The sequence below is a fragment of the Grus americana genome, chromosome 2 (genome assembly GCF_028858705.1).
Source record: "Grus americana isolate bGruAme1 chromosome 2, bGruAme1.mat, whole genome shotgun sequence".
Taxonomy (NCBI): domain Eukaryota; kingdom Metazoa; phylum Chordata; class Aves; order Gruiformes; family Gruidae; genus Grus; species Grus americana.
The window spans coordinates 98,792,465-98,817,900 of record NC_072853.1 but is presented as its reverse complement, the minus strand read 5'-3'; the positions used below and the strand labels follow the sequence as shown (position 1 = coordinate 98,817,900).

General features: G+C 42.5%; 1 long non-coding RNA gene across 3 annotated transcripts; it reads right to left on the bottom strand.

The window, feature by feature from the left end:
• Positions 1-854: 854 nt before the first annotated feature.
• On the bottom strand, positions 855-25,414 carry LOC129203430 (uncharacterized). 3 transcript variants are annotated; one of them, XR_008576027.1, is made up of 7 exons: positions 25,372-25,414; positions 16,847-17,001; positions 14,708-14,871; positions 11,978-12,096; positions 9,052-9,167; positions 8,662-8,813; positions 855-5,200 (listed from the first exon to the last, which is right to left on the bottom strand). It is a non-coding gene; the product is annotated as an uncharacterized LOC129203430 (long non-coding RNA). The 3 variants fall into 3 exon arrangements; XR_008576028.1 differs by lacking the exons at positions 11,978-12,096; positions 25,372-25,414 and adding an exon at positions 11,853-11,911 and having other exon boundaries at positions 16,847-17,867; XR_008576026.1 differs by lacking the exons at positions 8,662-8,813; positions 25,372-25,414 and having other exon boundaries at positions 16,847-17,867.
• Positions 25,415-25,436: the final 22 nt, after the last annotated feature.

Genomic DNA, 25,436 nt, shown 5'->3' with positions numbered 1-25,436 from the left:
AGATGTTCAGATTCAGCAGTCCCTGCCACTTTCTTTCTTCCTGTCTCATCAACTTGGCTCAGCACCATGAGTGAGGAAATCAAGACAACAAGCCAGCCAAAGTGAGGCTGACCCTGTGGAAGAAGTGGAGCTCATAAAAGACACAGAAGGGGCAGGCTCAGCATGTAGAGGATAGGTGGACTGTGGAGGGGGTTGAGCAGGTCTTTGATAAGTTGGGGACCACTGGGAGGGAGCATGTAGCAGGCAGTATGGTGAGAAGACCTATGGAGTGAAAGCATGCTTAGCTGCATAATGGGAGGCCAAAGTGAAAGGATGGCCCCAAATGCCAATTCTTGCAGCACTGAAGCAGAGCACCTGCCTTGTGCTAACCCCTGGTTGACACAGACCAGTCCTCCAGGCCTGTGGCTATTCCCTCTGTCCTGCAAGAGCATAGCATTTCTGCACCAAGTTACCAGTGCATCAAAGGCTCACAAAGGAGAAGCTGCCGTGCTGCCCTCGGGAGCGAATGCAATAGCACCAGGGACTCTCTTCATCAGGTACTAGCCCTGCGCTGGGAAAAAAATAACTCCTAAAAGACTGCATGTACAGCAGGTACAAAATGCAGAGCTAAGCATTATCAAGTCTTGGATCAAGCTGGGTAAGACCTCATGAATTCTGGGTAAGCTGTGGATTTGAAACAGTACTTCACTGGGCCCAGGCTCAGTTCTGCTGTAAATCAGAACCGAGGAAACATCACAAACAGGTAAACAACATCATAAATCCTGTTGTTTGCCATCTCTTTTCATTGCAGCACATTGCATGTGGCACCAAAGACACTGAATAAAAATGCACAAAAAACTTTAATAAACTTTAAAACTGTACTCCCCCTCCCAGTTCATCAATTACATTAATAACACCATCAATATGCCAGAAGACAGATCTTTCTCTAAGTAAATGAGATCTAAGCTTGTTTTCAACAAATTAAAACATGCCAATAAATTAAGGTATCATATATGGGCAGGTATAAACTTCATCCAGGCTAGCAAAAGTGCAAGTAACCATGACTAAATTCAGCCTCTACATGCAGAGCACTGCCTGTATTTTTTTTGCATTTTGTTAACAATGCAAAATGTTGAGGTTATTGTTTAAACACATCTTCCAAAGAATACAGGAACAGTTGGAAAATCAAGAGATAGATGATGCGATAGGGAAGAAGTTTACATTTAGATCAGTTAGTCACAGTGCACCTCCTGGTTCTCTGGAAAATGTAAAAAGCAGGCAAGAGAGTTACGTGGGGCAAGACAGCAAGGAGCACATAAGGCTGGTTTGTTCAAAAGTGCTTCCACAAAAGAAACAGCCATAGAGCTATCCAATCCAACCACACATCTGCTTCCAATTTTATAGTCTTCTGTGTCTTTGGTGAAAATCCAATTTTTCCCAAAAGGAATTGCAGCAGTTGAATAAAGAAAGGTCTATTGATAAATCTAATGCATCTTTTACAGAATGTGATGCTTCGGGGGTTTGGCAGTGGAGGGAGAAGGGGTTTGTCTCATAATGCTGTGTTGCATCTTTAAAGCTCCCTTCACATGTCACCACTTTCTAACCTATGAGGCAGTCTATTTAGAGCAAGACTGAACTAGAGTCTCCAAGCTAGCTCCTTTTCTTTTTTTTTTTTTTGTCAGAGTCCCCAGGCATCTTAGACTCATCTCCATCTAACCAGACGCAGTCTGATATTATTTTTTTTTTAGCGCATGTTTTTAAGCAACATGAGGTAGCACACGTGCAAATTCACTTGACACCAGGGTGTCCTTCTGACACCCTCTCCAAAGAGAGCAGCAAAGAATAACACTTCAACAATAAATAGTGCTTATTTTAATGTTTCTTTTATAGACACCTAAGAAAATTCTTTATCCTACAATGAGCACTACTCAGATAGTTCCTATGGTAATGCTAGCCCTACCTATGGGCTAGTTCTCATTCCAGCTATATTAAACTCTTGGCCCTTTCAAAGTTAAGAGAAATCAACAGGGACAAGACACAGTGCTCTTGTTTCAAGGCACACAAAAACTTTGGGATCTTGTCTGTCAACAGCCCACTATTTTCTGCTCTGCAGCCTTGTTGTCAGAAACAGTCCCCAGGCTACACAGGACACATAGCTTTTCAGGGGGACATGAAAGGTACTATAAATTGCCATCCGACACAATTGAGCCAGAAATCTAACTGGTATAAGGATGCAAAGTTCCACTGAAGTCAGGGGGCCTGTGCTCATTAATGTCAAGGCTTCATTACACCCATTAAAAAGTGAACTGTCAGCTAAGCTATGCTCTGTGAACTCGTGGGATTTCCTGCCTTCTTAAGTTACGCATTTCCAGTTTACCTATGAGCCCAATCTAAATGCATGAATTTAAAATAAAATGCATTTCTAGAGACACAGGATAGACTGTCTACATTGCATGCTGCTTCCACTGTCAAAAAACCACCCCAAAATACAATGTTTTTAGTGTAAAAGCACACCTATCCTCCTAACCAACCTGGGTGGAGGAAAGGCAGAGTACTCTTTGATGAGATAGGAAGGTCAGGTCAACTATAGGACAAAGGCCTTAGTGCTGATCTTGCCTTTTTTGCAATGTAAATCTACAGGGATTGTACAAGTTAACCTGCTGCTTAACAGGGACAAAAAAACCCCCCCAAAAACCCAAACAGTCCAATAACTTTTTCCTTTTCTGCAGCCAAGACAAAGCTATGAACGATACTAGTGCTAATTTACTTAACATAATTTCTTATTTGAGCACCTGTCTGGGGGTCTGTGGAAGCATTGGGACTGGATAATCCGCTGAATGATCTTTAATCAGACGGTAATATTAGGTGCTAATAGCTCTGATAAAGGGGCTGTTTAACCCAACTGTTAACACAAAGGCGTGCCTGCCACAACGACTATTTCAACAATGCATTTGCCAGTCATATTAATTAAAACTAATTCCTTGCAGGCCACAGAAAGCACAGAGTAAACCCACATGGAAAATGTCTAGGTTGTACCATGACAAATCACATTAAAGAAAAAAAAATAGAATTATCCTAAGGCAATGAAATTTGTCTCAGAAAATATACTCTCCTGGAAATTCTCAAACTGTACATTCACAGCAAAGCTAAAAAGGCCTTTAATAGAGTCTTCTGAATGTGTAACTATAGATCTGTGGCTCTATCCTGTGACTTCATACTAGCCATTAAAAGCTTCTAATAAGTCAAATACAAAGCAGTAAGCCTTGCTAAAGGTCCTGAGGTGACAGTTATTTACATGTCATTTAGATGACTGTCCAAGACTAGAGTGGTTTAAGTGAAGCAGCACAGTTAAGTTCCCTAGACAGGTTAGCAGGATTTTATCTTTTTCACTTTCTATCTCTAGAGAGTTTAAATAAATGTTATATATACATTCATCAGGCCACAAAGGGGTAAATTCTTAACCCTCTGCATACAGATTTCAGGCATAAAACTTATAACTAGTTCAGCTGGAAAGTCTTAGTTAAGATCACACTCACAAATGATGGCTTATTCTTTAGAAGTGTTTGGTTTTCAGAAAAGTGTTTGGCTCTCCAAAGGTCCTAATATACTACAAGGAATACAGGAAAAAGACACAATTTAAGCACTTCAGTACTCAAATGAATCCCCAAGGATATTTTGGTTAAGAGGTAAAATGCATCCAGGATAACCCCACTCCATTTCCTTCTGGAGTCTGTGACTGTGTGGTGGGTTGACCGAGGCTGGATGCCAGGTGCCCCCCGAAGCTGTTCTGTAACTCCCCTCCTCAGCTGGACGGGGGAGAGAAAATATAATGAAAGCCTCATGGGTCGAGATAAGGACAGGGAGAGATCACTCACCAATTACTGTCATGGGCAAAACAGATTCCACTTGGGGAAAATTAATTTAATTACCAATCAAATCAGTAGGGTAATGAGAAATAAAATCAAATCTTAAAACACCTCCCCTCACCCCTCCCTTCTTCCCGGGCTCAACTTCACTCCTGATTTCTCTACCTCCTCCCCCCCGGAAGCAGCACAGGGGAATGGGGGGGGGGGGGGGGGTTGTGGTCAGTTCATCACACGTTGTCTCTGCCACTCCTTCCTCCTCAGGGGGAGGACTCCTCACACCCTTCCCCTGCTCCAGTGTGGGGTCCCTCCCATAGGAGACAGTCCTCCACAAATTTCTCCACTGTAAGTCCTTCCCATGGCTGCAGTTCTTCACAAACTGCTCCAGCATGGGTCCCTCCCACAGGGTGCAGTCCTTCAGGAACAGACTGCTCCACCATGGGTCCCCCACAGGGTCACAAGTCCTGCCAGCAAACCTGCTCCAGCGTGGGCTCCTCTCTCCACGGGGCCACAGGTCCTGCCAGGAGCCTGCGCCAACGTGGGCTTCCCACAGGGTCACAGCCTCCTTCAGGTGCGTCCACCTGCTCTGGCGTGGGGTCTTCCAGGGGCTGCAGGGGAATCTCTGCTCCGGTGCTAAAGAACCTCCTCCCCCTCCTTCTTCACTGACCCTGGTGTCTGCAGGGCTGTTCCTCTCACGTATGCTCACTCCTCTCTCCAGCTGCCATTGCTCTTGTGCAGTTTTGTATTTTTTTTTCCCCCTAAATACGTTATCCCAGAGGCACTACCACTGTCACTGATGGGCTTGGCCCTGGCCAGCGACGAGTCTGTCTTGCAGCTGGTTGGCACTGGCTCTGCCGGACACGGGGGAAGCTTCTAGCAGCTTCTCACAGAAGGCACCCCTGTAGCCTCCCCCCTTGCTACCAAAACCTTGCCACGCAAACCCAATACAGAATGGAGAGAGAATCAGCTAGCAAAACATGAAGTTACGAACAATGTGAACATAGGCCCCAAAGCTGTACTCAGATTGTGATAACATGGACCCTTCTGCCAAGATCTATACAAGCCAGAACCTGGGAGGTCAAAAGCATGTTATGAAAAAGTGTTCTCCAGAAATCTTTGCAATGCTCAAACACTCTTCTGGTAAAATGGGAGCAGTGGACGTAAGCTTCAAAGATTGGTATGTTAAAGTTTTCTTGCCAGAAGGTCAGTGCCAGTTACAAATATCTATCTCTAGGGTAAAGAAGATTAAAAGCCATCTGGACAGAGTCCTGGGCAACCTGCCCTAGGTGACCATGCTTGAACAGGTGGTGTAGACAAGATGACTATTAGAGATCACTTCCAACCTCAATCTTCCAACCCTGAAAAGAAAAAAAAAGAAGAAAAAAAATCTACAAGGTGATATTCCAACTATTAACACCTACTCACCTAGCTCCCTGGGAAGTTAAGACAGGAAATAAGCGTGTAACTTTCGTTGAAGATGGGGCAGCAATGTTTCTGGAGCTCCACTCACTTTCACCAAGTTAAACCTGACTCCAAGTAGTTAGTTAGGAATGTAAGCAATCTTTCCTTTACAGGATTTTTGCAAACCTTTAGCATTATCTTAATGCAGTTTTGTTAAGTGAATTATCTATTGACTTGATACTCTCATTGATCAGCATAGGGAACTCCCATCAAAGCAGTCAATTGGACTTTTGAGTGCAAATCAACAGCAAGCATTTAAAGGGATATTCTTCCTTGCACACAGGAAACTCCCATTAAACAATAATGGGAAGTATACAAGGAATTATCTTGCTAAAAATCCTGCAAAATAAAGACTCCTTTCTACTACACCTGTTTTGGTGTGGGTTTTGGTTTTAACCTGATTTACATTATGCACTACTGAAAGTTAGCCTGAACTCTGGTTAAGCTTTTTCACAAGGTATAATCTGTTGTCTGACTGGCATTGACAAGTTCTTCAACATATAGGCTTCTACGGTTTCTTTGAAAATGCATTTATTCTGGAATCACTACTCACTTCATAAACCAGAGTAACTGTTATAGGACTTAAACATAATCTTCAATCTCACATAAAGCATCTGTACAGGAGACTCTTTTGTAAAGCAGTTTGTCCCATAATAGCTGTGTCAGTTAGTTTCCCCATTTAGGTATGTTCTAAGCTTGGCCAGGCAGAATTTTAAACTCTCATTAGCTGAAAGCCAAGCTTTATTGTTTTATTAAGCTTTACAAGCCAATCACTTCCTGGTTCTTAGTAAATTTACAGCCCAACATTCAACAGACTGTAAATTGCTATATAGAATTATGTTAGCCAGGCCCCAGTTTGAGCTATTTTATTGTTTGGAAGGCAAATTAATTTCATCCTGGAGTTGATTTTTTTCCAAGGAATATGCATAGAAGTCACTAGCACTGAGAATTAACAGAATCCTTGTATTTGTCAATAAGGCCGTGCAAGTGTTGATGCCTTCTGGAAGTAAACTTCTGTTACAAATGCTGTTGTCATTCATTGAAAAGAAATAATATCTTAGAAACTTAAAAAGCATCCCAATTCTCCAGAGTACTTCCATTCAAGAATAGTCAAATCACCTTGCACTTTTTCTTGATACCAACACAATGCTGGTAAATCGTGCGACCACAATTATCTATCATTAATTTGAACAGAAACATTTCAAATAGCAAAGAACAGACAACTGCTAATCACCATAGCAGAAAGTCTTAAACATAGGGCATTTCATTGACAATTATGTGAACTATGGCATTTCAACTGGTGGCCATTTTCTTCGTCGCTTTATCCTCAAACTTGATCAACATTCCAGATCCTGCCTGCATTCTGTATGGAGCCCAGCAATAGCTAGATCAAAGACATTAAATGCAAATCAACTTAATTTAACGTGACAAGACTGGCTTTGTGCTTAGGCTTTGCGTCCAGTCATTTATTTACTCCCTGTGTATAAAACTATCTTTTAGAACAAGAATCTCTTCTTGTCCGCATATCTGTCTGGTATCTCATCATTTTCCAAAATAGTTGTTATTGCATGTACTGTCATGCTTACATAGGCACTGGCATCAAAAAATCTGATCACAAAAGAACTTTTTCCAGAAATATATCCATTCCACTATCCCCATCAAAAAAAGGGTGCAATGTGTCCAGGCCAATGAAGATGCAGGCACAAAAAACCCAAAGAACTTGGCTTAAGAGAATGTTCGCATACTCTTGGGATCACCACCAATTATCCCTCCCTTTAGACCGCCACAACATCATTTTTCCTTCCTCTGTGGCACGGAACAGTCTGCTGTCTTGGACAGTCTGGAGAATTTTATTGAACTTTGGCTACTGAAGAAACTTAGTCATGCCTTGACCTTCCTTGTTGCCTTCCTGTAGCACATTATGCTTATGCTATGTACTACTGATCCTAAGCTTTCTAAAGCGTTCTCAAAAACGTCTTTTGCTCACTAGAGAGGACATCTCACGGGGCAGATTTTCTCTGTACACTTCTGGAATCAGCAACATATTTATGGCCAACAACAGCTTGCAGAACCTAAACTGAAGGACTTTGACTCTTTTCAATCATCTCACCTATCCCTGTCAATGTAAATATTTTTGGGGGATATCAACCACATCTCTGTTTTAATGGCATATTTCAACATTGTGGTCTAGATGGAAGAACTCCTCTTTGGCAACTGGAAGTGACTTTGTTTAGAAAGAATCATATTTGCTTTTGTATTACAAAGCAAAGCTAGTGTTTCATGGCAGTGAATCCTCATTTTAACCTAATGGATGTTCTCCTTCAGGGATTATTGACCTGTTCGAAATTTCTAGATGCATTGACAATAAAGAAGGCAGAGACCATAATGTGGGAAGATGGGAACACACTGGAGAATTCCTGTAGTCGGTTTGCACTGGCTAGCAAAAAGGTCTGCTAACAGTGCTCAGCAAAAATGAGATGCTTTGTAACATGAGCCTCTGCATGTTTGTTCCAGATTACAAACATAAGATAAGAAGCTATTAAGGAAAAAAAAAAAGCTTCTTTGTAAGTGATGAAAAGTTATGGGAATTTCTTTTACTAATTTCTAACATTCTCTATATGCTTGTGCATAGCATAATATGGAATTACACCCCAGAAATTGATTAGAAGTAGGGAAAGGGGTACACATCTTTTCAGAAGTGGGTATATCCATGAAAAGAAAAAGGAAAGTCTTCTGGAATATACTTGGATGTTATTTTAATTATTAAAAGAAAAATACTTTTGTTAGAATTGATGGATGACACATCTGCTTTCCATCCAATTCTCAACTTTTACTCATCAAAAAGCAACGTTCAGAGAGGTCCAGTGCATTAGCCATTCTTGTCCTGCAAAGCCAACTTGACTGGTCAGCTTGCAGTCCTGTTTCTGAAGCACTGATAGAAATTTTCTAACAGAATGATTTCCCATCAAAACACTCCAGCCAGAGACTAAGGATGCCAGGCTTCCTGGTTCTTCTGGCTCCACATCATCTTGCCAGGTGGGCAACTGGAGGCTGTATTTCATTTATTAAAACTATGAGGCATACCAGGCATGGAAATGGTTCTGTATTTAGCAGGTGCGGTGTTACAGAATATACAACAGACAAAGACATTCCAGAAGGCGTTCTTCCCCAACTCAAAATGGAAACCTTTCCCAAAGTCAAGCTTTTCCTTTTTCTTACTCAGTTATAGTATAAACCAATGCATAGCCTTCTTAAAAGAAAAGCTTCATTGACTGCAACAATTGGAAATCACACAAATACCATTTTAAATTACATCCTACACAAAGCCCTCTCTCTGTAAAATCCTTTGATGACTAACCGGTATTGCTGAACTTCCTCAAATATCCAGAGCCCACTCCTGAACCTTGTTCCTTCACGTTTTGAAAGGGAACATTTCCAATCCTGCCAAATTCAATTGGTTTTGTGAATTCCTGGGCTTCTATCCCTCTGGCTAAGGGAGTCCTGAAGGCTCTATAGGAGACAAAGGCAAGGTGCTCATGGCTGTGCCTGCTGCCATTGTGTTAACAACTCTCAGGTGACAAATGAATGCCTTACCTTAAGTCATCCTTTCCTATGCCTTTTTTTTGGGGGGTGGGGTGGGGATGTTGGCCATACGGATGGCTCTTCTTTCAGGAGGCCTCAATCACATTAAATCAACATATTCCTAGAATTAACATACAAAATCTAGGGCAACATAAGGTGTTCCTACCTTATTCCCACACTTCAGTAGATGATTCTGCCTTCTGTAGTCAAAACCCAGACTCCTACAGTAGAAATGATGGAGGTGGCGGACTCATGATCTAAGCACACCCATGCACCTGGGAACTACCAGTGAAATAGCAAAGAAAGAAAACCACTTAAGATCGCAGAGCTAAACAAACTGTGGTTTACAGTTTACTGCATGCTTTGGCTATGATTTTAATAATTTTGATTTCATCTGCACCCTTTGATTTTTGTGATGTGATTTTCATAGCTCTGTATACAAACGTGTGTGCAAATTGGTATTACAAACACACAGAAGTTGTGTTGAAAGCTGCCATAGTCTTTTTGTAAGAGTGTATTATGAAAGCCATTGTTTTCTTTTTCACATCCTAGGGAAAAATATATATATACACATATATGGGTAAGCATTGTGGCATCTTAGTACAATTCACCTGCTCTCTGTCACTCCTTTGTTACTTGTTTCAATGAAAGATAAATTGATCCATGGATGTATATTTAAAATAAATAAATATTTAACATAAAAATTATACCTACAATGATACTTCATGGTAGCTCAGACTTTCGATTTTGATTCTGAAGTTCTTAGTCATTTCATACTGCAGGATATTCCTGCCAAAGTGTGTATCCCAACTGTGGCGATAATTCTGAAATTTTTAGTAATGTGTTAATGAAAAAAGTCTGTTTCTAGCCTGATTTTGTATCCCTACCAATGACAGTAGATACATCCTCCAAAATATACTGACAAAAATTACAACATTGCTTATTTTATCAGAATACAAATACAAAACAAACGTGGATAGTTTACACATGAATGTAGTTACCCTGAATCAGGGTGATTTTTATTTTAGCATTTTTCTAACTGAGATCTTGGCTTTTTGTAGGACTCTGCAAGATCAGTGGTTTTGCCCTGCCTCTCCCTTTTCTTTTACTGCGTAACTGCCTTATACAAAGTGATATTTGTATGCCAGCAGGTAATATGTTTATGAAGTAGTCACCCAGACCTGACAAGTACTGTAGTGTATTTCTTCTGAAAATTGCCCAAGGTGGGGTTATTTCGTCTGCTTTGACAAATTCTATATGCACTATCCACATTATGCTGTCACATCTACCTTAGGTTCATCAGTATCTCATTACTGATGCTGTTGTTTTCAAATCTAAATACAGGATGGGGAAAGCAAGCAAGCACACAAACAAACCTATCTTAGCAATAATTTTAAAAACAAAGCCTGAAACAATGACACTGTGCAATAGCCTTGAGTGATTTTTTTTTTTTTTTTTTTTATAGCTGTGCTCTAATTCTTCAGAGAACAGAGCAGGGAGCTTCGAAAAGGTGCTAATAGACTATGAATTTGCAGCAATGTAGTTCACAGCTAAACACACTCCCACTTCAAGCTCCGGCAGGGAAAAAAAATGAGGGCACCACAGAAGTGAATTAAAAATCATGCAAACAGTCCCAGCAACAACCAGGGCAGTAGCAGCTTATAAGATCAGCTTCATTTGGCAGGGTGCCCATCATACCATGACCTAAGATGGCCGGGGCAGGAGGATATCTTATGGCTTGCAAAAAGAGGATGGGGCCAGCTGCCAGGGTGAGTGATGGAAGCAAAAGAAACATCTTTTAAGCCTATGTTGAATTAACTTGTTTTACACAACACTGACAGCAAACTTTTAGGTCTTTTAAATGTGTTTGGAGACAGAGTTCTTCTACAATTTATTTTAGACTGTTGACAAATATTCTCTCTGGATCAGCTGTGCTACTGGGAGAGATTACTATTGCAATGCCCCTCCTCCTGCCTGGGGGTATTGTCCCCTCAAATCTCTCAGAGATGCTCATGTGCATTCTCCAAATGAGACCGTGGTTCCATGACAGTCTAATCCCATCTAAGCTGGAGCTGCCGCAGTCCCTCCATCCCCAGCTGCTGCCCTTTCCCGTGCCAGTAAGGATGCTTGTCTGGTCCCACACTGAACTGGTTCAGAAAAGACAGAACTAACTTGAAAAATCATAACACTTCCCTGCCAGTTCAGCTCCCTGTCAAGTCAAACAAGCACTAGTGCTGGTGCAAGAGATGGGGTGGGGATATACACGATGCAAAGCCAGGCTACAACAGCTCTAGTTTGGATCAGCTTAAACCATCTTGGAACCGTGCTCCAGGCTGGGCTAAGCCAACGCCTGCTATTTAAACTGCTTGTGCTGATCTGGCTCTTTCTGCCTGGCCCAAGGTTGGGAGTGGTCCTAAATAGAGCTTCCTTATCAGATCAGAAGGGGTGGGCAGCCTCCCCTCACTATCAGTAGCCCTTTCCTCAGATACACCTGCATGCAGGGTTTTGTGGAAATGGCCTCCTGTGATCCCTGAAGCCTGCAGGGAGTTTCTGCGTTCTTGTGGCAGGACAGGCATTTTTGAGCTGGGGGAAGCTCCCTCTCAGGGGCAAAGCCAAGCTCCCAAGCATTTCAACAGCCAGGGCACTCTGGGAAGCTGTGATGAACTACCAGGATCCAAACCCAACGTGACAGATGATTTGAATGTAAAGAGATGCCAAGGAAAGATGGTAAAGGAAGGGACACATCAAAGTCTATCTGGACTAGAAATTGAAATAATTTCTCCCCCTTTCTGAAGTTTACCAGGTTTCCCATCAGATCCTGAGTAGTGAGGCAGTAAGCAAAGTGGTTTTGGTACTTGCTGACTTGTTTGCACACATAATCACATCTGATGTGTGCATGCTGGCACAGAGATGGGGAGGAACACACAATATCAAACAGCAAACATATAATTAAGACAGTTTTACTACCTCCAGAGGTCACCTGCTTCTTTCCAGTAGTAGATGTGGAATAGTTTAGAGCCAAAACTCTGGAGGGCAAAATCAAGGATACCCAAATTAGCCACTAGAGAGGGAGAATATCCCACAAGATATACCTTGTGCTTTTACTTGAAAGGTGGGTTTAATTGCCAGCTCTTCCACAATCTTCCCTCATCACCTTGGCTTCACAAGTATTTAGTTCTGTGGACCCACATACGTCTGTGAAGAGTACATTCTGCAAAGTATCGTGATGATAGACACATTAGGAACTGGAGATGCTCAGACAGCAGAGTGATGATTGCTATATAAAGCAATCAAGAGAGAAAAAAAATCTTAAGTTCAAAGAATGAGAGAGGAAAGACTGGATTCACTGGGAAAAGCGCTTGAGCTTCTGAGGAAACAAAGGGAGAAACCAGTTAAGTTAGAAGAAAACCCTGAAGCCACCTTTTAGATGCCAGTCTTGGTATTGGGAGGCAAGTCTATACCTACAAATTCCCAGCCTGTGACATTTCACTTACAGCAGCACATCTGAAGGGTTGAGTGATGTGGCTTGGGAAAGGAGCAGAAGTAACATTGCTCAGATTTCAAATTGTGTGAGGCAGGAAAATATCTTAATAGCCTGAAACTACTGCAACGTTTGCTGGCGGGGAGGGGAGCAAATCAAAACCACTTATACTGGGAAGGGAAGGAGGAGGAAGAAAGATCTAGTCAGAGGTAAGTTCAGTAAAGCAAACAGTCTAACCTATATGCTTGTAGAACTGCTTACTGGAGACACTAGAAATAAAATTACTTTTTTAAAAAATAAGTAAAACTGTTCAGCTTATTGTCAAACAGCCAGTTGTTTATTGCCAATTGTTTTATTGTCAGATGCCAATTTATATCTTAAATGTCTTTGGGTTGAGACCACTGTCCAGTTCAGGGGGTAATCCAGTGACCAGCACAGAACTGCCCCTTAGGTGCACTTCATTTGTAACATAATGGAGATTTGCATGCTCTGTCATAAGGAGAATGCTCCAAACTGTATTAACACTCAAGCCAAGAATGTTATCTGTTCCCTCCCACCCCCCAAAAAAAGAGTGGATTGAGTTCTGCTTTTTCACTGATTCTCAGGAAAAATACAAAGATCTCTGTCAGTTGCAGATGCGTTCTATTTTTTTCCCTACATCAGAGCTTCTGAATCACTCTTAATAATAGGCAAAGGATATTCATACCAAATGGGGAAGTTCTCACACACTATGATGATAAAGCATTTCACCCATTTGCAAAAAAAAAAAAAAAAAAAAAAAAGAAAGAAAAGAAAACGCTACCCACAGAACTGCAACATCACATCATCTGCACTTTGCTGAATGTTCACAGAACAACACTGGAAGTCATTGAAGTGTCAGATAGTGATTTCATCATGTGTCAGGCCTCCCACTAATAAATGATTCATCTTTCTCAGTACTGACACCTCAAAGAATTAAGGAGGAGAAGAAAGAAATTCATAAACTTTAAAGTGAGAAGTAGTCTACTGATATTATACTTCCCAAGTAAACAGAAGCTTATGCACACACTAAGAATGTGTTTAGAATTTAACCTTCCCTTTATCTGAAGTGTACTTTTAAGTTTTAAAAGTGAATATATTACAGAAAAAAGGTATCATGGAATTCCATGTGTGTTATATCACCATAATAAACAGAGGTAAATCGCTCAATTTACAAATATGAGATCTCACACACCCCACTCCCCCAACTTTGTGAACTGAAACTGGAATTAGGAAGAAATCTTTTCTGGTTTACATAGCAGTGATTAACAGTATGTTGGTGACAATAAGCCTGCCCCAACTTCTGAGTACTGATTACAGTTGTAAAAGCCAATCTAGCTCCTCCTGAAGGCGATGAGCGACTTAGAATTGACTCTAATGGAAATGGGACTGGAAGGAAATTTGTCATTTTAATAGGAATTCACATAATCGTTCTTTGATGCTTCATAAAGCCGCTAGAACATCTTCCACTGATGAGGGTGGCCCTATTGGATGAACGGGACTAACTAGTAATCCAAACTTACTTCTCCCAGAAGGTATGAACTTAAATACAGACCCAAACCAGGCAATGTGCTTAGCAAGATACTACCATTTTTGCTTGGTTTGCTAGGATGCTTAAGTTTGTGTAGTCACACACTGAGTTTCCAGCTAATTTTTTTCTATTTCAACAAAATGCAGTAGAGATACCGAGGTCTCAAAGTCCCGCATTCTTTGTAAAAAATAAATAGCTAGGAGAAGAAAGAGATTCTAAAAGTGTCCTAACTAAAAAAGCTGTAACATGAATTTAAACCTCATGAAACATTAAGAATCCACATGGGAGACAGACCTAACAAACGACCCCACTGTAGGAAAAAAGAGACAATTATAATTCACTATGAAACCATGAGACACCGACCCATGGAAAACCAGGCTTTGCTGGTTCTGCCACTAATGGAGCTCCTTTGGTTGTAGGAGTGTTTTTTCCTCATCAAAACAGCATCTATTATAAACAAAACACTTCAATCAGTAGACTCAAAGCCAGAGGAGCACATGGATACAGAATTTATCCCACTTGATTCCTCTCCTGGAGTGCAGAAAAGAATTACATGAAGATGATAAAGTTTGGACTTGGACTCTAAGACCCATTCTCAGCAGAAATAATTACGCTGGTAGAAAAACTGCTGAGGACAGAAAAAAGCCACAAGCCCCTGAGGTCTCATGTCCTAAGCAGGTACTTATTTCTTTGGCTCACTCTGAATATGTATACCAGAGATACCAACATTATGAACAGAGTACTTGAAAGCAATAATATACAAAAGCAAATTATTCTTTGCTGTTTCCCCACCTCTTGTTTTGGTAGAATTAATTTGGGCATCCTGGGTAAAGATGATGTCCAGTTTCTCCACCAGTTTGATATTACATGGCCTCTTCACTGTCAGCAGAGGAATGTAAAAGACTGCAATGAACATTTGTATGTAGGAAAATTTACATGGCTGAGGGGCAGGATGCCTGGATGATCAAAAAGAAAAGAAAATACTAAATACTTAAAACACTTTACCATGAAATCGCCTTCTCCCCCTTTCCCCACCCTCCCCCCCATGTTAAATCAGGTAGAAAAGTGTGATAATATTAAGGCTTAATCCAATTTAAATAAATTATTTTCTTGTAAATGTTAAAACAATCATTACATGCATCATTTACCCCCTCCTTTGCCCATAGTCTTAAATTATGCTCCATTATATCCAGATGGAAAAAATATGCAGAAATGTTTCTTAAACATCAGAAATTTTGTTTTTGATTATATTCGGAGGTAAAAGTCATTAAGGAGTCCTAGCAAAAAAAAAAACCAAAAAACACTTAGAAAGCATTATGGGATTTCGTGTAGCATACTTAATTAAGAAATTTCTTTGCTAGGTTACCAACACTATTTTATTACAAGCTTGAGGTATAAGATCGTTATAGCTCTCTGTCGTGCTTGGTGGCAAAGAAAGAACACAAGCAAGGAACAATCTTGTTCTTACAATTAATTACAAATGTACAAATGAGTGATATATCAGACCCTGTCCACACTGCATAGTCATGCATTTATAACCATTTCACCATACACAGTTATTAAAAAGCATGCTTTGCATCTACAGTAGCTTGATACCACATCACAGCCATGGGTAGTTATGTTTATTCATGCACAGCTACCACCAGCCAGAACTATATGTATGTGTCAGTGCATTTTAGCAAAATCTGCATCAACCAACCAGTAGTGCGAGTCTCTAAGTCTCTTCAGCTAGCTTTTTTTTTTTTTTTTTTAAGCGGGCAGACTGGAAGCAAGATGGGAGAAGGCAAGCCAGAAATACATGGGTGGCAAAGGGCAGGTGGTGACAACAGCGGTCTTCAGCCACCAGCCATTCTGGGTCAGCTGATGTGGTAACAATCACCCAACACAGATTGAATTGTGTAGCAACCTATCCTGTTTATCTCACACATCCTCACTGTCTCAAAACACCTCTGCCACAGGAGGAGTACGGAATTCTCTCCCCACTGGCAACATAAATGGTGGAGGGGGGAACACCTGAGCCCTGGGCACTGCGAAGTCCCTGGCTGCTGGCGGGGACCCCCACTTGCAGTCTGAGGACTGCCAATGAAGAGCCCTGCAAGAACATTTCTGCAGCATAGCAACCTGCAGCACTCAGGACAACGAGCAACGGGACACTGATGAATTCTCCTAAGTAGAGAAGTCCATCCTAAATCCTCCCGGAAATCTCAGTTCATCTAGCTGGGTTACTGGATCATGGCGAGGTGCCAAGTCTGGGTCTCCAGAAAGTGTGGAGTACAGATAGCTATGGAAGAAAGAACAGTTCAAAGGGTGTCCACTTCAAGTTACGAATCAACCAGAAACCCCTGCTACAGCTACAAGGACACTGGCACCGACACACACTCGTCCAAGTAGACACAGACCTAACGACACATTGCTCAGTTCATCTTCCCTGGTTCACCGAATGAGCCATTGCATGGCCTAGATAGGCAAGATGACGTATTATGGTTTATGTTATGATTACATAAATTACCAGGTAGGCACTTAATAGAAAGGGCTACTAGGGCTGCTGCCCACACTTTTCATGACAGCTGCATACGTCATGTTCTCCTGTCAACTGATGGGAGAATGGTATAGGAACTCAGTATGACAAGGATATCTTTAATTTACAGGCAACACTGGCAGTTTGAAAGCTTTTTAGTTAATGAACACAACTGACTGGGTACATGTATGCTGCAAAGCTGGCTAAACCGCCTTGGGTACTAGAGGCAGACGACTTTCTGCGCTAATTTACCATTGCAGAGAAGTAATCTAAGGGCAAATAATCATACTTTGAGCGGGATAAATGAGCACATCCAGAGCCCTCTACTTCATCAGCTAGACTGCCAGAAGTACTTGAATTGGCTTGTTCAAAGCTAGTTTTGGTGCCCCTGCAAACTGCAACATAGATCTAACCTTTGTTTTTTGGAAACGCCACAGGCAGAGCAACTCCCACCTCACCGTCCCGCCTGTAGAACCACGGGGAGCCATCACTGCACTGGAAGAGGGAAGAGAAGAGACGCCGGGACGCTGCCCATGGGGCCTGCAGAGCTGCGCATGTACTTCTGATCCTGGGGAAGCAATAACCTGATCAGTGCTCTACCCTGCTCTCTTGGCAACACACAGGCTTCACAAAACACGTTTCCATTGTGACCAGATATTCGCTTTAATAAACAAACTTTAATAAAACAAACAATTAAAAAAAGAGCCAGATCCTCTCACACAGCATTCCCCGCAAGACAATTACAGAGAACCACTCTCGTGGGCCAGCGAGCAATCTCTTCCCAGGCCAGGCACCAAGCAGGAATGGAGCCTACTGTAGCTGCTGGGCAAGAAGGGCTGGGCCCACTGGGGCTTTGAAATAAAACAAACAGCTTGTTTTGCAGATAGCTATTTCTTTGTGGACTGGTCAGCAGGAGGCATCATGGACGCTGGCTGGTGACTTGAGCAAGCTCACTGCCCTCCTGGTGCGTTGTGTCTGCGTCAGTGAAGAAGGCAAATCTTAAGCTGTACCTGAATCCCTTAAGAATTACAATGACATGTCCAACACTTAGTTGGGCCATCCTTTCTGTTGTTATTGCTGATATTTTAAACCTAATTCAGCTTTTGCTGCGACTCACTCATGCCCAATATCCTTAATCTACAAACACTCAAGGACGATAATTCAGCTTTATTATTCACATTCCCCGAGCTCGCATTTCATAAAGTATAAGCACACTCAAGAAAGAAGGATTCCTAAAATAGCCAGGCGTGTACATTTCCACCCTCTCTTCAGGAAAGCAGTTAAAAAACATAGGTCCTACAGGTCCTTGTAATGCTTAGAATTGCTAACCTGAACCTCTTGATAGCAGCAGGCGATATCTTCAGAAACAGCTGGGGTTTTATCTTAGCCTCTCACACCAAGCTACTACATACCATCAACCCTGTTTATATAGGCACTGCAGTGACAGAAGACATAGCATGAACCAAACAGAGCACAAATTCTGGCTCACATCAGCAGAAGACTTTGAAACTGCGAGTCCAAAGCCAGCACATACTATGAATTCAATAACAACAACAGAGACCACCACTGGAGTTATTGTAACTAGCTATCACAAACAAGAAATAAACATATCCAAGATTTTGGGCAATGAAACCTCTTACTAAGAACAAGTAAGTTGTTCTTGTACTTTATTTCTTACACTCTGCTCTTTGCTTAATGATTTCAGGGTCTTGACTCTGTGCATGCTGGGATACCTCAAAAACTGGTCAAAAATCAAAAGGAACTGAGAACATCCAGCACCCCACAGCATCAGGCCTTTTCTATGCTGTTACTAGACACTGAGTTGTCTGATAACTCTCCTTATGACTACAACAATAATTTGCTATTTCTGTCCTTTCAGTAGGAGCCTCCACTATGTGTGGGTTACTTGATTATTTAAAAACATGGCCTCCACTGTGCTCAAAATCATTTCTACTTGGCTGTAATACAAATGATGTTTCAAATGTGTGAAATTTATGGTCAGTTACAAGGAAAAGTGATGGCTAAACTCTGGCTAGTAAATTGGATGCCAACTGCACTGACCCTGCCAGTGCCAGAGCCAAGCTTGAGGCCTGATTCACCACTTTGCCACACTCTGGAACCAGCTCTGGGCAACTGAGCTGGGTTGTTTTTTTTTTTTTTTCCAACAGGAAAACCGAGTGTGTCCTATGCTTGAGAGGACCATCATTACTGCCTATAAAGATGGGCTCCAGCATGCTACATCTCATCTCAGAGCCATACGTACTCTCTCTCTCTCTTTGCAAATTAAGCCACCTCAAATAAGACAATCTTATTTTTGTCCTAGAAAGGTCTCGATGTTGCCTGCTGCTGAGGCAAATGGCCCTGGAAGAGAGGCTCTGCCCAGACAGCCGATGTGCAGACAGGAAAGGCAGACATGCAAATGACAAATCTGTGGGGCGGCACTGGCTCAGCCGGGAGTCTCTAGAGCCTCCGGTCCACCCTGGAGCACAAAAACCTGTGCTGCCTCTTCCCTTCCCCCCGCAAAATCACCTGACAACTTCTACAGCGAAGCTAGCCCTTGCCCCTTTCCAGCCATCTCTTCCCTGCCCCTTTCCCCAGTCCTTCTCGTCACCTACCTGGCTCTGCACTCACTCCAGTCCCACCCTCCACCTTCCCCTCTCAATTCTGCCCCATTTCCCATGCCACTTGCTGACAATGAAATGCTGGTAAGGTAATCATCTTTTCCTCTCCTGCTCCAGTACTGCCCAATGCCTCTTTTGACTGTGCTGGGCTCCCTTGGGTGTTATGTCCTGGCCACTTACGCTGCAGCATATCGTGCCAGTTTGGGCAGGCCTACCATTGCATAAAGGGAAGGACAGGGTGGCCACAACCAGATCCTCCCTTGCCCATCTAACCAACGCCATCCTCAGATCACAACCTAGACTGTGCTGGTCCCACAAGCCTGATCTTCCCCGTGGCTCAAAGTAAGCATTACATTCTTCATAAGGCTGGCGGGGAAGGAAGGGAGGAAGAAACACAAACTTTCAAATGGGCACAGAGAGGGTAGAAGAGGAGGAGGAGGAAAGGCAAGATGGACTACTTCTCTCAACCCCCTCTTCCACCCACTAAGACACTCCTGTTCCTCTTCTTCCACGTAGAGCTCTTATTTCAGTGTAAAAGCATCTTACTTCAATTTAATGAACTGGTTAAAATTACTAACTCAACTAAAACAGTTCACATTTATACAAAATAACAGTTTGTGCAGCAACTTGCACCAAAACAAAAACCAGAAGTTCATACCAATTTGATCTCTTTCATTCAAGCTCATGTGCTTTTGAGGATTCCATTCAGGCTTGTGTGCTTCAAGGGTTACTGTCCCACAGTCCTATTTCTCAACAGATGCAGGGCAACTCAGCAAACTGCAGTAAATGCTGAACAATGTGGCAAGGACAAGCGACCTTACATTGCAGCTGTAAAAAGCAGCAAAATAAAATGCAAAGAAAAGAAAGGCTGACATAGTAGTAAATTCAGCGGAGAAAAGGCGAAGAGCCAAATGAAGAGATACCGCTTTTGCTGCGGTGTTTGCACCAAGAACATGACTGTCCACACACACTATGTTTCCATCAGTTCTATGAGCCGAAGGAATATTAGCCCCATTTTACAGATTGTAAATTGAGGCAGTCAGAAATTAAGATCTGAAGAGTCTCAAAGTACCTAAAACCCAATTGTTGCTAGTACTGAGCATTGCATATTCTTTGAGTGTTCAAAGCATACAGCTTCCAGCAGCCTTTGGTACATATGCGCACATGTAGTCCTATGAGAACCCATAAAATGAGGAACGCAATGCAAGAGCTACAACAGGAACACTTTAGCAACCACAGACATATTTATTTCCCTATCTCCTCTTCTACGTTTTCAAGTGGGGGAACAAAGTATCCTGCACACTAGGAGACTTGGATCAAAGAGCTATGATGGTCACAAGTCACAACTCATCACCCACCTGACAACTGTAGCTATTTACGTACAAATTAGTAGTGCTGACCTGGCCACTATTAAAAGATTGATGTAAATGGCTTATCCAGCATCACACTCCTTGGCAAAGAATCAGCTTCTCCAAAGCAACATTCAGCTGCCTTAACAATGAGATTATGTCTTCCCTTCTTGCATTCATAGGAACACAGGAGGGTAAGAGTTCAACACACACCACTCTCCTTCAGCATGCACTCTAATTCATCCCCAGAGCAGTCTCGTTTAATACACTGAATAAAAACCAATCATCCTATGAAGGGGGGGGTGGGGGAGAAGGAAGGTATGCAATCTATTTTAAGATTATTACAAAGCAATATATAGATGCATGGATGGAATTAAGATTGCATAAGCATTTCCTAATTCTGGCATTTTGTAACTTTGGAGTGCTTAACTTAGCCACTTTAATATCCTTTCACTCTGACCATCTGTGTAGTGTCTGTCTGCACATGTACGTAAGGCTGCCTCAAGGATCCTAGAGATGCTAGGCACCATGTCTCAGTTGTGCAGAGGACTTTAAATCACAGGCATAAATCTATGTTGCATGAATCCAGCCTCTTCATGCATGTGATACAGAATCTGCTACACATGGAGAGCTTAACAGCATGATGGCAGCTGCCTGTTGGGAAACCCTTAGGCCCAGATGCAGAGACACCACCTTGTGTGTACACCAGCTTAGTATGTTGCATGGTCATTATGCTTGCATTTATGTATATATTTAACAAACGTGGACATTTATGCATCTTTTTAACAAGTAAAAAAGGTTTTGGGGAAGTGGACAAACTGACTGCCAGCAACTGGTTACTCATATAAAAGGAAGTTCTACTTCCCTGTCCTGCAAAGGGTTCATTCATAGCAGTAGCTGTTTTTCTCTTAGATATGCATTGTAACTGTATTTTTAATATTCTACTCCAAAATTACAGTAACGCGCTATGGGATTTTAAGACCAACGCAAAACAATAAGGCAGAATATGAATACAGGAAAGATAGGATGTAAAACATGACGGAAAGAGGAGGGGAACTCAAATTAGGGGATGTGGAAACCAGAATGTTAGGTCTAGACATGAACTCAAGTCAGTGGCAAGGTATCTGTAGACAGAGGCCCCTCTCTGATGGTCTCCATGTCCTTCTTACCTGCTACAAGAAAGAGTCTGCTGCCTGTGGTAAAGTTCTGTCTTCCTAAACACAAAACTAAATGCGATATACATAAATGGTGTTGCCGCTTGCGGCACAAAAAGCTACTCTGTAGGAATGCCTCTGGATTTTACAGACCTGGGGGGTCTACTTTTATAGTCTCTTTACCTACTGTATCAAACTTCGAGGAAGCCATTCAAATGTCAAGAAATGTGAGTTCCCCATGCATTACTGCATCTCCACAGATCGCCAGCCTGATTCTAGGGCTAGAAGCAAGTTCTGTATCCCACAGCACAAAGCTACTGACCCTCTCCCACTCTCACCTGTCTCAGTGTACAAAATATTTTGCCTTTATCCACACAAGAGATTAGATCTCAGATTTCAAAGTTACATCCTTTTCAAATGCAGAAAGCCTGCATCTTTTCTTTTCTGAGGCAGGCATACTTCAGGTAAATGCGCCACAGTTGAGGAAAAGGTATCCAGAAGTTATTTTTATGAACTGGTAAGCAGCCATCTGTCCACAAACAATCACAGCCTGCCCCCAAGACAAGGCTCCTTTATGGCTGAACTTGTCTGGCATCATGCCCTTTCTTTGCTGACTGGTGAATTATGGCTCACGAATTCACCCCATGTTCCTTCTGCCTCACCCATACTGCTTGTGCCTATTGTTTTATCTGCTTGACCAAAAAGAAGAAATAACAACCAAAAAAAATGAAACAGTTGTGCTTTGTTTTATAGTAGATCCTAATTTTCCTTATGAACTAAATACTCTTTTTTATTTATTTGCTTTGACCAGCAACCGTACCAGGACTTTCCCCTTTAGCTTACTGAAAATCTTGCCCCAGAACTCCGAGGACACCACAAACCATTTTGCACATGCATCTGCCTTCCAAGTTTGAAAGCGTCAAAAGCAGTAGTCCCTGATTAAAAAAAGAGAAGTGCAGTTGTACGTAAGTCAGCTATGATGAACGTTCTTTTCCCGTAACCTCAAAGAGATTTTATCTGCATTGAGATGTGAAGCAGGCAAGTATTATGAGAGCTCTAGGAGCTGGAGAGGTATCACCAAGGTTCCTTCTTAATGAAACTTCTCACTTCTCACTGCAATCGTGTACTAGAAGATTATCTTATGTGCTAGAAAGTGAACACATTTCACCTCTTGCTCAGAGATAACTGCACCTAGGATGTTTAGTATATGCAAGTCCAAATGCACAATGCTTAAAATGTGTTATTCTCATGCAAAGAAACAATCCACAATATCATCACCCCCAAAAAAAAACCAACCACCAAGGCTTTTTAAACAATAGTATCATCTGTCAGACCACTGCATCTGTTCTGGCCTTTGTGAGTTGTTGGGAAGTTTCACTCTGGATAGTGATAAAAACTAACTATAGAACACATAAATCCAGTTTGGGGGCTCCTTTATATATATATCTGTGAAATTCCTTATAAAAGGATTACATATGACAAAAAAATGAATGAGGTGTAAACAAGGAAACTTTACCATGCTAACATTACTTACTTCTCAAATATTTTCAAGGCACAATATAGTTGGAAGTGGCTAGGATGAAACTTGTTATCAAATTAGGAAAAAAATGTGATCAAATGTAATGGCAAACACTGGCATCAGTAGCAGCTATTGTGGCATTAACTGCTATTATATCAGCATTTAATTAATTTTGTAAACCAGTTTAGCTTCAGTATTTAAAAGGTCAGTCTCCAAAACGCATGCAAGCTAAAACTGAAAGGCAAGGTCCACTGCAGATACACGATACTCAGCACGTACATAATACGATGCTCTGTATAACAGGACACAAATGTAAATAGAGCCATGGATCTATGGAAAAGGTTTCTGTCACCCAGCCTCGAGAAGAAAATTCATTATTTTGCACTGACAGTAAGCTCTTGTTCAACACATGGCACAAAAGCCAGTAGCAAACATAGCAACACTAAGACTTAAGCATGCTCAGGAAGCAATCTCCAAAGTGAGGGGGGGGAAGTTGGTTTCACTACCTTGTGTTATTTGAGAAAAGCCAGGTAGGTTTGCTACAAGAACCTTTTGCTCAATTGTTGACTTAGAAATACATGAATGACTATCTTTGTCTCTTCTGGCTTTCCAAAATGTCTCCTGCAGACAGTGTCACAGACTCATCATTATTAATTGAAGAAAACCTGAGACAAAAGTGTTTTCTTCCAAGTATATCCTAGACCTTCAAGCTACATAAATACCTTAACAAGCGAGGGCAGAAAGTTAAACAGTCCTAAAACAAACATGCATATTTCCAATTTAAAGGAACAAAAATATCTCTTCAGACTTATACTTAAAAATAATGTATATTTTCCTATAGGAGACCTAAACAAAAGGCTTCAAAAGATTAATCTGATCACAAGCAGTATTACCATAAAAGCTTGATGCTGCATGAGGCAAAGCACAGACAATTTTTATCAGACCAGGGGGAAGAAAAAAGCTCAAAAATAATTAGTAGTAAGCATGAAGAAATGAAAGGAAAATGAAGAAATTATGACATAACGTGACTTTTTCAATTTAGTGTCTTAAACATGATTTGCGTCCTCCTATTTCTAGGGTAAAGGGAGAACACTATGCTCACTTATACATGTGAGGAAGGATGGCCTCATGGTTAAGACGAAAGACTAAGAACCAGTGACTGAGGCTCTGAGGAGGCCTGGGCCTCCTGCTCTCCTGACTTTAAGTACAGCCACTGAACAGCCTTACGGAAGTTTTTGCCCCTACAGAGCAGAGATAATACTCTCCAAAATGGATGGGAACATAAACTGCATCTAGAAGACAGGGTAAAGTCCCTAAAGTGTAACATAAACATGTGCATTATCATAGAGGTATGTCACCTCATAGTTTGCGACGACTTGTACAGAAAAGCACAAATGTCCACTGAGAACAGTGATACCTCACCAGGGAACTCATCAATTACTCTCCTTCCTCCCTACCCCTGGAAAAGATGTAATCCACCATTAAAGAACTGCCAAGTTTTCTCTGAAGATGCACCTTCCACTTGGCACCCGGTTTCCTGCCTTTTTTTTTTTTTTACTGAAAACAAACAAAAACCCAAACAAACAAATAATCGAGTATTTGAACTTCAGGGTTTTGCCCTGACATCAGCTTTCCAAGTCCCAGGAGCACCCAGCTAGTTCAACGCCACAGCCGGCCGGGCGGTGGTGGGGCAGGACGGCGCTGCCCCAGCCCCAGCCCCGGCCCCGGCCCCAGCTCCCCGCGGCGCTTCAGCCTCTCGGGGAGGACGCCCGCTCCTACTAGGAAACTGCTGGGCTCTCCGCGGCGTGCCCTAGCTCCAGCACAACCGGGGATTTAAAAGCCGACATCCACACACAAAAAGGTTATTCTCCAGCGCGCCGGACCACCGGCCCGGCCCCTCCACCACCCGTGTCCCGCGGGGCAGCCCAGCGCGGCGGCAGAGGCGTTTCGGAGGGAGGAGGCACGACCTCAGGCTACCTTTGAGACACACCGAGCGAGCCTCGCACAGCACCGCCCGGCAGCCCGTCCTGAGCTGACACCGCCCGCCCGGCAGGCGGGCGGGCGGGCGGAGCGGGCGGCCCCACGTCCGAGCCGGCCGCCTCCTCAGCGGCGCAGCCCACAGACACGAAGTTTCGTGCCGCCGCTTCCCAGCCCAACCCAGACATATTAATCCCGGCGCTCTCCCGGCAGCCTCCCGCGGCGCCTGCCTGCCTCCCCACTCCCTGTCAGCGACTCCCAATAAACTTCCCCCTGTCTCCTCCTCCTCCCTCCGCCGCCCGCCCTGCCGTGCCATACCATCCCCTTCCCCGGGCGGCGGCGACCAGCACCCCGCAAGGCCCGACCGCCCCTCCCACAGCTTT